This window comes from Dendrobates tinctorius, unplaced genomic scaffold (assembly GCF_039654945.1).
Source record: "Dendrobates tinctorius isolate UK_male_01 unplaced genomic scaffold, ASM3965494v1 ptg000178l, whole genome shotgun sequence".
Classification (NCBI taxonomy): Eukaryota; Metazoa; Chordata; class Amphibia; order Anura; family Dendrobatidae; genus Dendrobates; species Dendrobates tinctorius.
Window position 1 is genome coordinate 1668390 of NW_027361845.1, and position 13350 is coordinate 1681739.

A 13350-nucleotide genomic window follows, 5' to 3' on the forward strand; every position below is an offset into this window, starting at 1 on the left:
ATGCCAGTGCTACAGGGCAGTGGGAAGAGCAAGGCTATGTGCCAGAATTGGCGCATCTTAGAGATGCACCTTTTCTGGGGTGGCCGAGAGCTGATGTTTTTAGCCGGGGGGGGCAGCCCCTTCCTAGAGTATTAACAACAGCCCTCAGCTGTCTGCATAGCCATTGCTGGCTATTAATTACAGGGGGACCCCACAATATTTTTTTCCATAAAATAATCTTTTATTAATTAAATACATGTCCAGTATTTTGCACACACACTGTACTAATTGTATTAGTCACTGACATGTATATATTTACCTATTCTACATGGGTTTCCTGTATGTAATCCATCTCTCCTATCGGCTCCTGCAGTGATTTTACAGAAGCCGACAAATGAATTACCGGCTATTCTTATATATATCTCTATGCAAAATAAATACATGTATATATACAGTATATATATATATATATATATACATATATATATGTCACTGACATCTATTTATATATACAGTATATGTGTCTATCTATATATCTATCCATTCCTAACCTGTCAGTGTCATTTTACTGTACACCGCTCATGAATTGCCGGCTTTTCAAAGGATGCCGGTGCATGTAAATAGGACAGCACTCACATGGTGCGAGTGCTGTGCGATTTTTTTCTCGCATCAATTGACTTGCATTGGTGAGTCTCGTCTGAGATATGCAGCAAATCGCAGCATGCTGTGATTTTCTTCTCAGTCGATTTCAGCTGAGAAAAAAATCGCAGATGAGATGTAACCCATTAAATAACACTGCACTTGTCTGTATTTCTCGAAAATTAATATGAGCCAGAAGGAGGACATACAGAATCCAAAGTAGCACATCACGAATCTTTTTCTGACAGTTCACATGGATGCCATAATCTGGAAATGTCCATTAGGTCTAATAATAATCATTGATAAGCCACTCATTAGCAGGAATAAAGCTCAGGTGGTTCAGGATCTCTCGGTAGACGTCCAAGTTCCAGGTTCTAGAGCTAGGTGACCTCCAGATAAGGCCTCTTTCACACTTCAGTTTTTTGCATCAGTCAAAATCTGCCAAAAGGACGGATGGCGGATCCGTTTTAGTACTGATGACAACGGATGCCACCTGTCCGTTTTTTTGACGGATCCGACAAATGAAGAATTTTAAAGGAATCGCAGCCTGGAAAAAGGAGAGAAAGAGAGAGAGAGAGAATTTTTTTGTCCGGCACCCAGAAAGAATTTCGGGTTAAATCAGTGTCTGGAAGGATCCGCCAGAGAAAAAAAACGTTGCAAGCTCCGTTTTGAAATCTTTGAGGATGCTGACGGACAGCAACTTTTGGCGGATCCTCAAAAAAAACGGATGCAACGGACGGCAATCCATCACAATCTGCCATTAATGGAAGTCAATGGGGAAAAAAAAACGGATCCTCAAAAGAAAATTGAGGATCCGTTTTTTTCAAAACCTGGCGAATTGTGACTGATTGTAAAAAACTGAAGTGTGAAAGAGGCCTAAAACTGCAGCTGCTCTCCTGGATACCGCAGATCCCAGCAATTCATCAGTAAAGGTAAATACACCATTAATAGGTAACTGATACATTGGAAATAAAGCTCAGAAAAAAGTGTGCATTAACTATTTGAGTTACAGATCCCAAAACTAACATCCAAATGAAGCCTACTTTAGGCTAGGTTCACATTAGCGCTTGAGTCTGCAGCGTATCATCCGCATGCCAAAATGCATGTTTACGCAGCGTTTTTTTATCCACATCATCTTACGCATGACGGCAAAAAAAAGCTGTGTTTGTATGCGTTTCTATGCGTTTTTGCATGCGTTTGCATTGTTTCTGCACATGCGCTCGATATTTCCAATGCTTTTCCAGTAGAGTTTCTTTGACACCAGACACCCAATGTGCGTTTCTCATGGGATTTCTATATATAGACTCACTGCATAGATGAAATCCTCGTCTGTTGCTGCTGTATCCAGCTGCAAGATGGATCTTAGTGTGGAGAGCTTCCTTTTTCATCTTGATTTGCAATTGAAATTGGCTGTTGCCTTTGCTGCGGCTTGTGAAGAAGAAAGAAGAAGAGAAAGACGGAGAAGATGTCGCCATCACTATTGGCAACACCCCATGTTAGAAGTCCGAGAGAGCCGTGAAGCCTACCACTCCTCGTACACAGAGCTGTGTGAAAACCCCGAGAAGTTTTTTGAGTACACGAGAATATCAGCACAGAGCTTCGATGACTTGCTGCAACATGTCCGAGGATCCATCACCAGGCAGGACACACAACTTCGTCGAGCAATTCCTGTGAAGGAACGTCTGTTGGTGACCCTGATTTACAACTACCGACTGACAAGGGCACGAAGAACTGTGGAGTGTGCCTTTGGATTGCTGGTATCGAAAAGGCGCATTTTGGAAACAGCCATCAATCTAGAAACAGAGACAATTGTTGAGGTTGTGAAAGCGTGTGTTGTATGCACAATTACATCCTGGTGAAAGAGCAACGCCACTTAGAACTTGACAAACCTGTTCATACCACATTGCAGGATTACCAAGATCACCCTCTGAGGACAACAGTGGAAGTTGCCCAAATGAGGAATAAATTTGCTGCCTACTTTGTTTCGGATATTGGAAGTGCGGCATGGCAAGACAAAATGGTTTAAGCTGCTAAATTAAATGGACCTGTAATGTTATGTACCTGTAATGTTATGGACCTGTAATGTTATGGACCTGTAATGTTATGGACCTGTACTGTTTGCTGACTTTAATACTAACACCTTGACTGTAAGCTTAATAATAAAAACCTTTACTTTAACACCCGTTAATACTTCACTCAACAATACACATGTTTAAATAAAGAAATAAAGAAACAGGTATTGTGAGCCAAAATAATTTTTATTAACAAGCATAACAACAAGAGGAAATTTGACAAATAAATAACAAAAAATTTTTAAAAAAGGGGCTTTACTTTTGGATCTGGGGGGTGTTGGGCTGTGATGGTAGGCTAGGAGTGGTTGGGGTAAGTTGTTACAGGGGAAGTGGCAGTTAATTGGAGGATTGTTCTGTCTGAAGTACATATGCATATCGAACGCATGAGTATGCATGTCCTTGCGTACCAATGTGTTCCCACATACAGTAATGCGGGTTTTTTACGCACTCATCCGCATGCGCATACCTACGCATATTTGACTGATTTTTGACCCCTCAAAAAATGCAACATGTTGAGTTCGCCATGCACCGCCGCACACAGCGAAACGACGCATGCGTAAACATCCTCATGTCCCTGCATACACCATGTTAAAGATATGTACACATGTCGCATGCAGATCTATGCAGACCAAATGCTGTGAACTCAAACGCTAATGTGAAACCAGCCTTAGAGAGTCATAGTTTAGTCACATTTCCACATCCATATCATGGATGCAAATACTATAAACTGCTGTCAGAACAAGGCCTTACACAGAAAAACACATTCATCACTGGTGTGAGCTTCTTAGAGTGGATCCTCTACAAAATCCTCCATAAAAGCGGCTTCAAAAAATCTTGTAGGCTATGATTTTTGAGAGGAAACTCAATGTTTTTGAAGAGTTTTGAGATTTGAAGGAGGATTTTGAGAGTTTTGACCCCGTTTCAGCATCAAAAACTTCTTAAAAAACATAAGGATAGATGCACACAACGTCTTTGTTCTGAGCTTTAGTAAGGAAGCTGCTTCAGGAAAACATTGGCAGTGGTTTCCTGAAGTACCTTTGCGTGTAGCTTTGCCATTGTTCTTTTGCTGCTCCACTACCAATATTTTTTCTCTTTTAGTTTGTCCTCAGAACTACCAACCCTTATTCTGGGGGACTTCAACATCCCCATTAACAGCCCCACTTCCACAGCTGCATCCCAGCTTCTATCACTAACCACTTCACTTGGCCTCTCACAGCTCTGAACCTCTGAGACACACAAAGACAGTAACACCCTTGACCTGGTCTTTGTCCAGTTCTGCTCAATCTCCTACCTAAATAACTTACCGCTTCCTCTCTCGGACAACAACATTCTTTCCTTCATGCTCACAAATCCTCACCCACACCAGCATACTCCTACCTATCACACATTCAGAAATCTACAAGCTATTAAAACTCAGACACTTTCAGACTCCCTACAATCTTCCCTGTCCCCAAACTCCTCTTTTTCCTGTCCCATTCTGGCTGTTCATCACTACAACGATACTCTTAGATGCACCCTTGACAAGGTAGCGCCCCTCACTCTCAGAACCTCCAAACACAGAGTAAAACAGCCCTGGCTCACATCTCAAGCTCGATTTCTCCAGCGATGCTCTAGGTCTGCTGAGCACTGATGGAGAAAAACCCGCACACCATTAGACTTCATCCACTTCAAATTTATGTTAAAAACCTATAACTCTGCCCTTCACCTTGCCAAACAGACCTACTTCACCACCCTGATCTCCTCACTAGCCAACAACCCCAAGAAACTTTTTGACACCTTTCACTCCCTCCTCAGGCCAAAAGCACAATCCCCTATCACAGATATTTGTACGGATGACCTGGCCTCCCACTTTATAGAGAAAATAGATAATATCTGTCAGGAAATCTGCTCCCAACCACCAAGTACTGTGACTCCCATCCCTCCCTGCATTTCCCCTTGCTCACTCCACATTTGATCCCATCACAGAAGAAGAAGTCTCCAGACTCCTCTCTTCTTCTCGTCTGACTACATGCACTACTGACCCCATTCTCTCACATCTCCTCCAGTCTCTCTCTCTCCAGTTGTCACAACTCACCTAACTACAATCTTTAATCTCTCCCTCTCTTCGGGTATTTTCCCATCCTCCTTCAAACACTCTATCGTTACTCCATTACTTATGAAATCCACTGTCGACCCATCCTGCACAAACAACTACACACCAGTCTCCAATCTCCGCTTCATCTTTAAACTTTTGGAGTGCCTAGTCTACTCCTGCCTTACCCGTTACCTCTCCACTAACTCCCTCCTAGACCCTTCACAGTCCGACTTCTGCCCCCTTACATTAGACTAAAACTGCACTCATCAAAGTAACCAATGACCTTCTGACAGGAAAATGTTATGTTGACCACTCTTTGCTTATTCTTATCAACCTTTCTGCTGCTTTCGGCACTGTTGACCACCATGTCCTACTCTCTAGGCTCCAGTCACTAGGCATTAAGGACACCACTCTCTCCTGGTTCTCTTCCTATCTTTCTGACCGGTCCTTCAGTGTTTTGCTTGCTGGCTCCACGTCCAGGGGTGGGATTCAGCCGGTTCTCCCCAGTTCGGGGGAACCGGTTGTTAAAAAAAGCAGCCGGATCCCCGAACCCGGGAGATTCACAGCCGCGATCCGATACTGTGCGTGGCCATGCCCTCTGTTCTGTGATGCGGCTGGCAGCAAACATAGTCGCCCACGTCACAGTGTATCGGGCCGGGAGCTGTGCACAGCAGTCACCTTGACAGCTGCGTAGCTTCCTCTCTACTTCCGGGTCAGTTGTCGGGCCTGCGCAATGGCGTAATCGCTCAGATGCCAACATGTACCTGGACGCTGGCTGCAGAGAGGCACTGCTGAGGAGTGGCTATGAGGTAAGTATGGGAAACCTTTTTTTTTAAATGAATTCAGTGGGTGAGGGGTCAGCACATGATGGAGGGGGGTGAATGGGGCAGCTGTACATGATGGAGAGGGGTGCGGGGGCTGTACATGATGGAGGGGGGTGCTGGGGCTGTACATGATGGAGGAAGTGAATGTGACTGCACATGATGGAGGGAGATGCGGGGGCTGTACATGATGAGGGGGTGAATATGGCTGCACATGATGGAGGTGGGGTGAATGGGCTGCATATGATGGCGGGGGCTGCGGGGGCTGTACATGATGGAGGAGGGTGAATGGAGCTACACATGAAGGAGTGGGGTGAATGGGGCAGCTGTACATGCTGGAAGGGGTGAATATGGCTGCACATGATGGAGGGGTTGTGAATGGGGCTGCATATGAGGGAGGGGGTGAATGGGGCTGCATATGATGGAGGGGGTGAATGGGGCTGCACAAGATGGAGGGGGGTGAATGGGGCTGTACATTATGGAGGGGGGTGCGGGGGCTGTACATGATAGAGGGGGTGAGTGGGACTGCACATGATGGAGTGGGGGGAGTGAGGCTGTACATGATGGAGTGGGGGGAGTGAGGCTGTACATGATGGAGTGAGGCTGTACATGATGGAGTGGGGCTGTACATGATGGAGTGGGGCTGTACATGATGGAGTGGGGTTGTACATGATGGAGTGGGGGGAGAGGGGCTGTACATGATGGAGTGGGGGGAGTGGGGCTGCACATGATGGAGTGAGGCTGTGCATGATGGAGTGGGGCTGTACATGATGCAGGGGGTGAGTGGGGCTGCACATGATGGAGTGGGGGGAGTGGGGCTTCACATGATGGAGTGGGGGGAGTGAGGCTATACATGATGGAGTGAGGCTGTACATGATGAAGTGGGGGGAGTGGGGCTGAACATGATGGCGTGGGGCTGCACATGATGAAGGGGAAGTGGGGCTGTAATGAAGGAGTGTGGCTGCACTTGATGATGGGGGGGTAAGGGGGACTGCACATGATGAAGTGGGGGGTAAGGGAGACTGCACATGATGAAGTGGGGGTAAGGGTGACTGCACATGATGAAATGGAAGGGGGATAGGGGGCTGCAAATGATGATGGGGCGCTGCAGATGAAGGGAGGGGTGATAGGGGACTGCAACGGATAAAGTAAGGGGACTTCAAATTAAAGTAGGAGGACTGTAAATGATGATGTGGGGGAGAGGACGGGGGACTGCAAATGATGACTTCAGTGTGAGTGACAGGGCACAGCAATTTAATTGATGGTGGGGGGTGAGGAGAGCAAATGATGAATTGAAGGTGAGGGGTAAGGAGAGCAAATGACCTATCTGGAGAACAAATAAAGAAGTTTTGAGTGTGGGGGAGTAAGTGATGTATTGAATGTGGGGTAGAACAGTTGATAATGAATAGAGGGTGGGAGAGAAAGACATGACAATGAATTTGGATCGCCCTCGCACCCAGGGCGGCGGGGTACTCGAAGCCGGGCCCGTTGATGTCAATGGGAGATGTCACGGCAGCTGTGACCCGGTCCATGGCCCTGGGCGTCCATTGTAAAAGGGAGGATGTTTGAATGTGTGGATGATGATTAACCCCTTCACCCCCAAGGGTGGTTTGCACGTTCATGACCGGGCCAATTTTTACAATTCTGACCACTGTACCTTTATGAGGTCATAACTCTGGAACGCTTCCATGGATCCTGGAGATTCTGACATTGTTTTCTCGTGACATATTGTACTTCATGTTAGTGGTAAAATTTCATTCAAATAACTTGCGTTTATTTGTGAGAAAAACGGAAATTTGGCGAAAATTTTGAAAATTTCGCAATTTTCCAACTATGAATTTTTATGCCCTTAAATCACAGAGATATGGCACCCAAAAAACTTGATAACTAACATTTCCCACATGTTTACTTTACATCAGCACAATTTTGGAACCAAAATTTATTTTTGTTAGGAAGTTATAAGGGTTAAAAGTTGACCAGCGATTTCTCATTTTTACAACACCATTTTATTTTTACAGACCACATCACATTTGAAGCCACTTTGAGGGGTCTATATGATAGAAAATACCCAAAAGTGACATCATTCTAAAAACTGCACCCCTTAAGGTGTTCAAAACCACATTCAAGAAGTTTATTAACCCTTTAGGTGCGTCACAGGAATTTTTTTGAATATTTAAAAAAAATGAACATCTAACTTTTTTTCACAAAAAAAGTACTTCAGGTTCAATTTTTTTTATTTTACCAAGGGTAACAGGAGAAATTGGACTGCAAAAGTTATTGTGCAATTTGTCCTGAGTACGCTGATACCTGATATGTGGGGGGGAACGACTGTTTCGGCGCATGGCAGAGCTCAGAATGGAAGGAGCGCCGTTTGACTTTTTCAAAGCAAAATTGTCTGGAATTCAGATCGGACGCCATGTCACGTTTGGAGAGTCCCTGATGTACCTAAACAGTGGAAACCCCTACAAGTGACCCCATTTTGGAAACTAGACCCCCCAAGGAACTTATCTAGTTATGTGGTGAGAACTTTGAACCCACAAGGGCTTTACAGAAGTTTATAACGTACAGCAGTACAATTAAAAAATCATATTTTTTCCACAAAAATGATCTTTTCACCCCAATTTTTATTTTCCCAAGGGTAACAGGACCCTAAAAGTTATTGTGCAATTTGTCCTGAGTACGCTGATACCCCACATGTGGGGGTAAACCACTATTTGGGCGCATGGCAGAGCTCAGAAGGGAAGCAGCGCCATTTGACGTTTTTGGCTGGAATTGAGATCGGACATCATGTCGCGATTGGAAAACCCCTGATGTACCAAAACAGTGGAAACCCCCCACAAATGACACCATTTTGGAAACTAGACCCCCTAAGGAACTTATCTAGATGTGTGGTGAGAACTTTGAACCCCCAAGGGCTTCACAGAAGTTTATAACATAAAGCCGTACAATTAAAAAATCATATTTTTTCCACAAAAATGATCGTTTCACCCTCAATTCTTATTTTTCCAAGGGTAACAGGACCCTAAAAGTTATTGTGCAATTTGTCCTGAGTACGCTGATACCCCACATGTAGGGGTAAACCACTATTTGGGCGCATGGCAGAGCTCGGAAGGGAAGCAGCGCCATTTGACGTTTTTGGCTGGAATTGAGATCTGACACCATGTCGCGATTGGAAAACCCCTGATGTACCTAAACAGTGGAAACCCCCCACAAATGACACCATTTTGTAAACTAGACCCCCAAGGAACTTATCTAGATGTGTGGTGAAAACTTTGAACCCCCCAGTGCTTCACAGAAGTTTATAACGCCCGGGCGTGAAAATAAAAAATTCGTATTTTTTCCACAAACATGATCTTTTAGTCACCATTTTTTTTATTTTCCCAAGGGTACCAGGAGAAATTGGACCCCAAAAGTTGTTGTCCAATTTGTCCTGAGTATGCTGATACCCCATATGTGGGAGAAAACTACTGTATGGGCACACGTCGGGGCTCGGAAGGGAAGTAGTGACGTTTTGGAATGCAGACTTTGATGGAATGGTCTGCGGGTGTCATGTTGCCTTTGGAGAGCCCCTAATGTACCTAAACAGTGGAAACCCCCCACAAATTACCCCATTTTGAAAACTAGACCCCCTAAGGAACTTATCTAGATGTGAGGTGAGCATCACCACATATTGAGAGCTATAATTTTTCCGTATTTTGATCCACCGAGTCATGTGAGGTCTTATTTTTTGCGGGACGAGTTGACGTTTTTATTGGTACCATTTTCGTGCACGTGACATTTTTTGATCGCTTTTTATTCCGATTTTTGGGACGCAGAATAAACAAAAACCAGCGTTTCATGAATTTCTTTTGGGGGGGGTGCGTTTACACCGTTCCGTGTGCGGTAAAATTGATAAAGCGGTTTTATTCTTCGGGTCAGTACGGTTACAGCGATACCTCATTTAGGTCTTTTTTTATGTTTTGTCGGTTTTATGCAATGAAAACTATTTTATATAAAAAATAATTATTTTTGCATCGCTTTATTCTGCGAGCTATAACTTTTTTATTTTTTCTCTGATTATGCTGTGTGGCGGCTCGTTTTTTGTGGGACAAGATGACGTTTTCAGCGGTGCCATGGATATTTATATGCATTTTTTTGATCGCGCGTTATTACACTTTTTGTTTGGCGGTATGATAATAAATCATTATTTTTTGCTTTGTTTTTTATTTTTATTTTTTAATGGGTTCACTAAAGGGGTTAACTAATGGGACAGTTTTATAGTGAGGGTCGTTGCGGACACGGTGATACCTAATATGTGTACTTTTATTGTTTTTTTTTTTTTTTTTTCAAAAAATGGATTTATTTGGGGAATATTTTTTTTTTTTTGTAATTTATTTGGTGATTTTTTTTAAATTATTTTAACACTTTTTTTTATTTTTTTTTACTTTATTAAATAGTCCCAGGTGGGACATCACTGTTCTGTGACAGATCGCTGATCTGTCACATCACAGATCACTGTGACAGATCAGCAATGTGTCACAGGCAGTGCACAAGGCTTCCTCATGCCTACGCTTTGCAGGCACTGAGGAAGCCAGCTTCCTGCAGGCTCCCGAAGGACCCCGTCGCCATCTTGGATTCGGGGGCCTGCAGGAAAGGAGCCCCCGGCAGCAGTGCTGCACATTGCGCTGCCGTGGGCGGCTCAGGGAAGCACGGAGGGAGCCCCCTCCCTGCCGATGCTTCCCTTTAAACCCCGGTACACCGCGATCATGTTTGATCACGGTGTGCAAGGGGTTAACGTGTCGTGGGCAGTCCGTGACTGCCCCTGACACATTGTGCCGGGTGTCAGCTGTGATAATCAGCTGACACCCGGCCGCGATCAGTGGCGCTCACCACGTGGGCGCCACTGATCGCGGTAGACGTACTATCCCGTCCATGGGCATAGGGGCCCGGGTCCCATGGACGGGATAGTACGTCGGATGTCAGGAAGGGGTTAAAGTTTATGAGTGAATGATTTGTGACGCCACCTGTGGTGTTCGGCAATGAAGATGTTAGAATCATAGAATCATAGAATCGTAGAGTTGGAAGGGACCTCCTGGGCCATCTGGTTCAACCCCCTGCTCAAAGCAGGATTCGCTAAATCATCCCAGTCAGATGTCTGTCCAGCCTCTGTTTGAAGACTTCCATTGAAGGAGAACTCACCACTTCTCGTGGCAGCCTGTTCCACTCATTGATCACTCTAACTGTCAAAAAGTTTTTTCTAATATCTAATCTGTGTCTCCTCCCATTCAGTTTCATCCCATTGCTTCTAGTCTTTCCTTGTGCAAATGAGAATAAAGTTGATCCTTCTACAATGTGACAACCCTTTAGATATTTGTAGACAGCTATTAAGTCTCCTCTCAGTCTTCTCTTTTGCAAACTAAACATTCCCAAATCATGCAACCTTTCCTCATAAGACAGGGTTTGCAGACCGGTCACCATTCTGGTCGCTCTTTTCTGAACTTGCTCCAGTTTGTTGATGTCTTTTTTAAAATGTGGTGCCCAAAACTGGACACAATATTCCAGATGAGGTCTGACCAAAGAGGAGTAGAGGGAAATAATGACTTCATGTGATCTAGACTGTATGCTTCTGTTAATACATCCTAGAATTGCATTTGCCTTTTTTGCTGCTGCATCACACTGTTGACTCATATTCAGTCTGTGATCTATTAGTATACCCAAGTCTTTTTCACATGTGCTGTCACTTAGCCCTATTCCTCCCATTCTATATATGCTTTTTTCATTTTTATTGCCCAGATGTAGTACTTTGCATTTGTCCCTGTTAAAAACCATTCTGTTAGTTGCTGCCCACTTCTCCAGTTTATTTAAATCTTTTTGAATCCTCTCTCTCTCTTCTCTAGTATTAGCTATCCCTCCTAGCTTTGTGTCATCAGCAAATTTAATCAGTTTACCCTCAATTCCTTCATCTAAATCGTTGATAAAGATGTTGAACAATACAGGGCCCAGGACAAAGCCCTGTGGTACCCCACTTGAGACATTCTTCCAACTGGATGTGCAGCCATTTACGACCACTCTTTGGGTCCGATCACTAAGCCAGTTATGAATCCACCTAACAGTTGCCTTGTCCATTCCATACTTAGTCATTTTTTCAATAAGGATTGTATGAGAGACTTTGTCAAATGCTTTGCTGAAGTCAAGATATACTATATCTACAGCATTTCCTTGATCCACCCAATCAGTGATACCGTCATAGAAGGAAATTAAGTTAGTCTGACATGACTTATTAGTTACAAACCCATGCTGACTCTGTTTGATCACTTCATTCTTATCCAGGTATTGACATACATGTTGTTTAATAATTTGTTCAAAGATCTTTCCTGGTATAGAAGTCAGACTCACCGGCCTATAGTTGCCTGGGTCCACCTTCTTCCCCTTTTTGAAGATAGGAACAACATTTGCTCTTCTCCAGTCTTCTGGCACTTCTCCTGTTCTCCAAGAATTTTCAAAGATTATGGAGAGGGGTTCAAAAATTTCTTCTGCTATCTCCTTCAGTACTCTGGGGTGTAATTCATCTGGACCTGGAGACTTGAATTCATTTAGGTTAGCTAAGTGTTTCCTCACTATCATTCTGTTTATAGATATCCTGGATTCTTCTATTCCCTTAATAGGACAGTGAATAACAGTTGATGTTACATTTCCTTTCTGAGAGAAAACAGATGCAAAATAGGAATTTAAAAGTTCAGCCTTCTCAACATCCTGTCTTACCATTTCATCATTTTCATCCTGTAAAAATCCTATAGCATCTTTGACTTTTCTTTTACTTTTGACATATCCCCAAAATCCTTTATTATTGCTTTTGACATCTCTTGCAAGCCTCAATTCATTTTCAGCTTTAGAAAATCTGATTTGTGCCCTGCAGGTTCTGCAGACAGCATTATATTCTTCTTTAGATATGCCTCCCTCTTTCCATTTTATAAACATTTTTTTCTTCCTTTTTAGCATGTGCTTAAGTTCTGTGTTCATCCATCCTGGTTTCCTTAAATGCTTCCTATTCTTCCCTCTTTTCGGAATTGTTAACAACTGTGCTTTGAGAATTTCATTTTTCAAGATTTCCCATCCTTCCTGGACATTTTTGTCTTTAAGGATATCCAGCCATTGGATCCCTCCAATTATCTTTCTGAATCCCTTAAAATCTGCCTTTCTGAAATCTAACCTTGACGTCTGAGTCTTCAAAGGTCTTCCGCCTCTAGTTATCCAAAATTCTAAAATAGCATGGTCGCTACCTCCTAGGGTTCCAGCCACTTCTAACTCCTCAACCATTTCCTCCCTGTTTATAAGGATTAGATCCAAGGTAGCAGTTCCCCTTGTTTTCTCCCCTACCTTTTGGAAGATAAAGTTGTCAGCAAGAGAGGATAAGAATTTCCTTGACCTGTTAGTTTTGCCTGAGAGAGATTCCCAACAAATGTCTGGATAGTTGAAATCTCCCATGACAACTATGTCATATTTTTTGGAGAACTTGGCCATTTGATGCATAAAGAGTTCATCCATATCTTCAGCTTGCACAGGCGGCCTGTAGTAAATGCCTACAATGGTGTCCTTTCCATTGTTCTGTCCTTGTATTCTTACCCAAACAGTTTCCACAGAACTCCCAGTCTCTGAAGCTTCAATCTCTGTGCAGATATACGCGTTTCTAACATACAATGCGACACCCCCTCCTCGTTTATCAAGTCTGTTTCTTGCAAATAAGTTGTATCCTTCTAGCCTTGTATTCCAATCATGTGTATTGTCC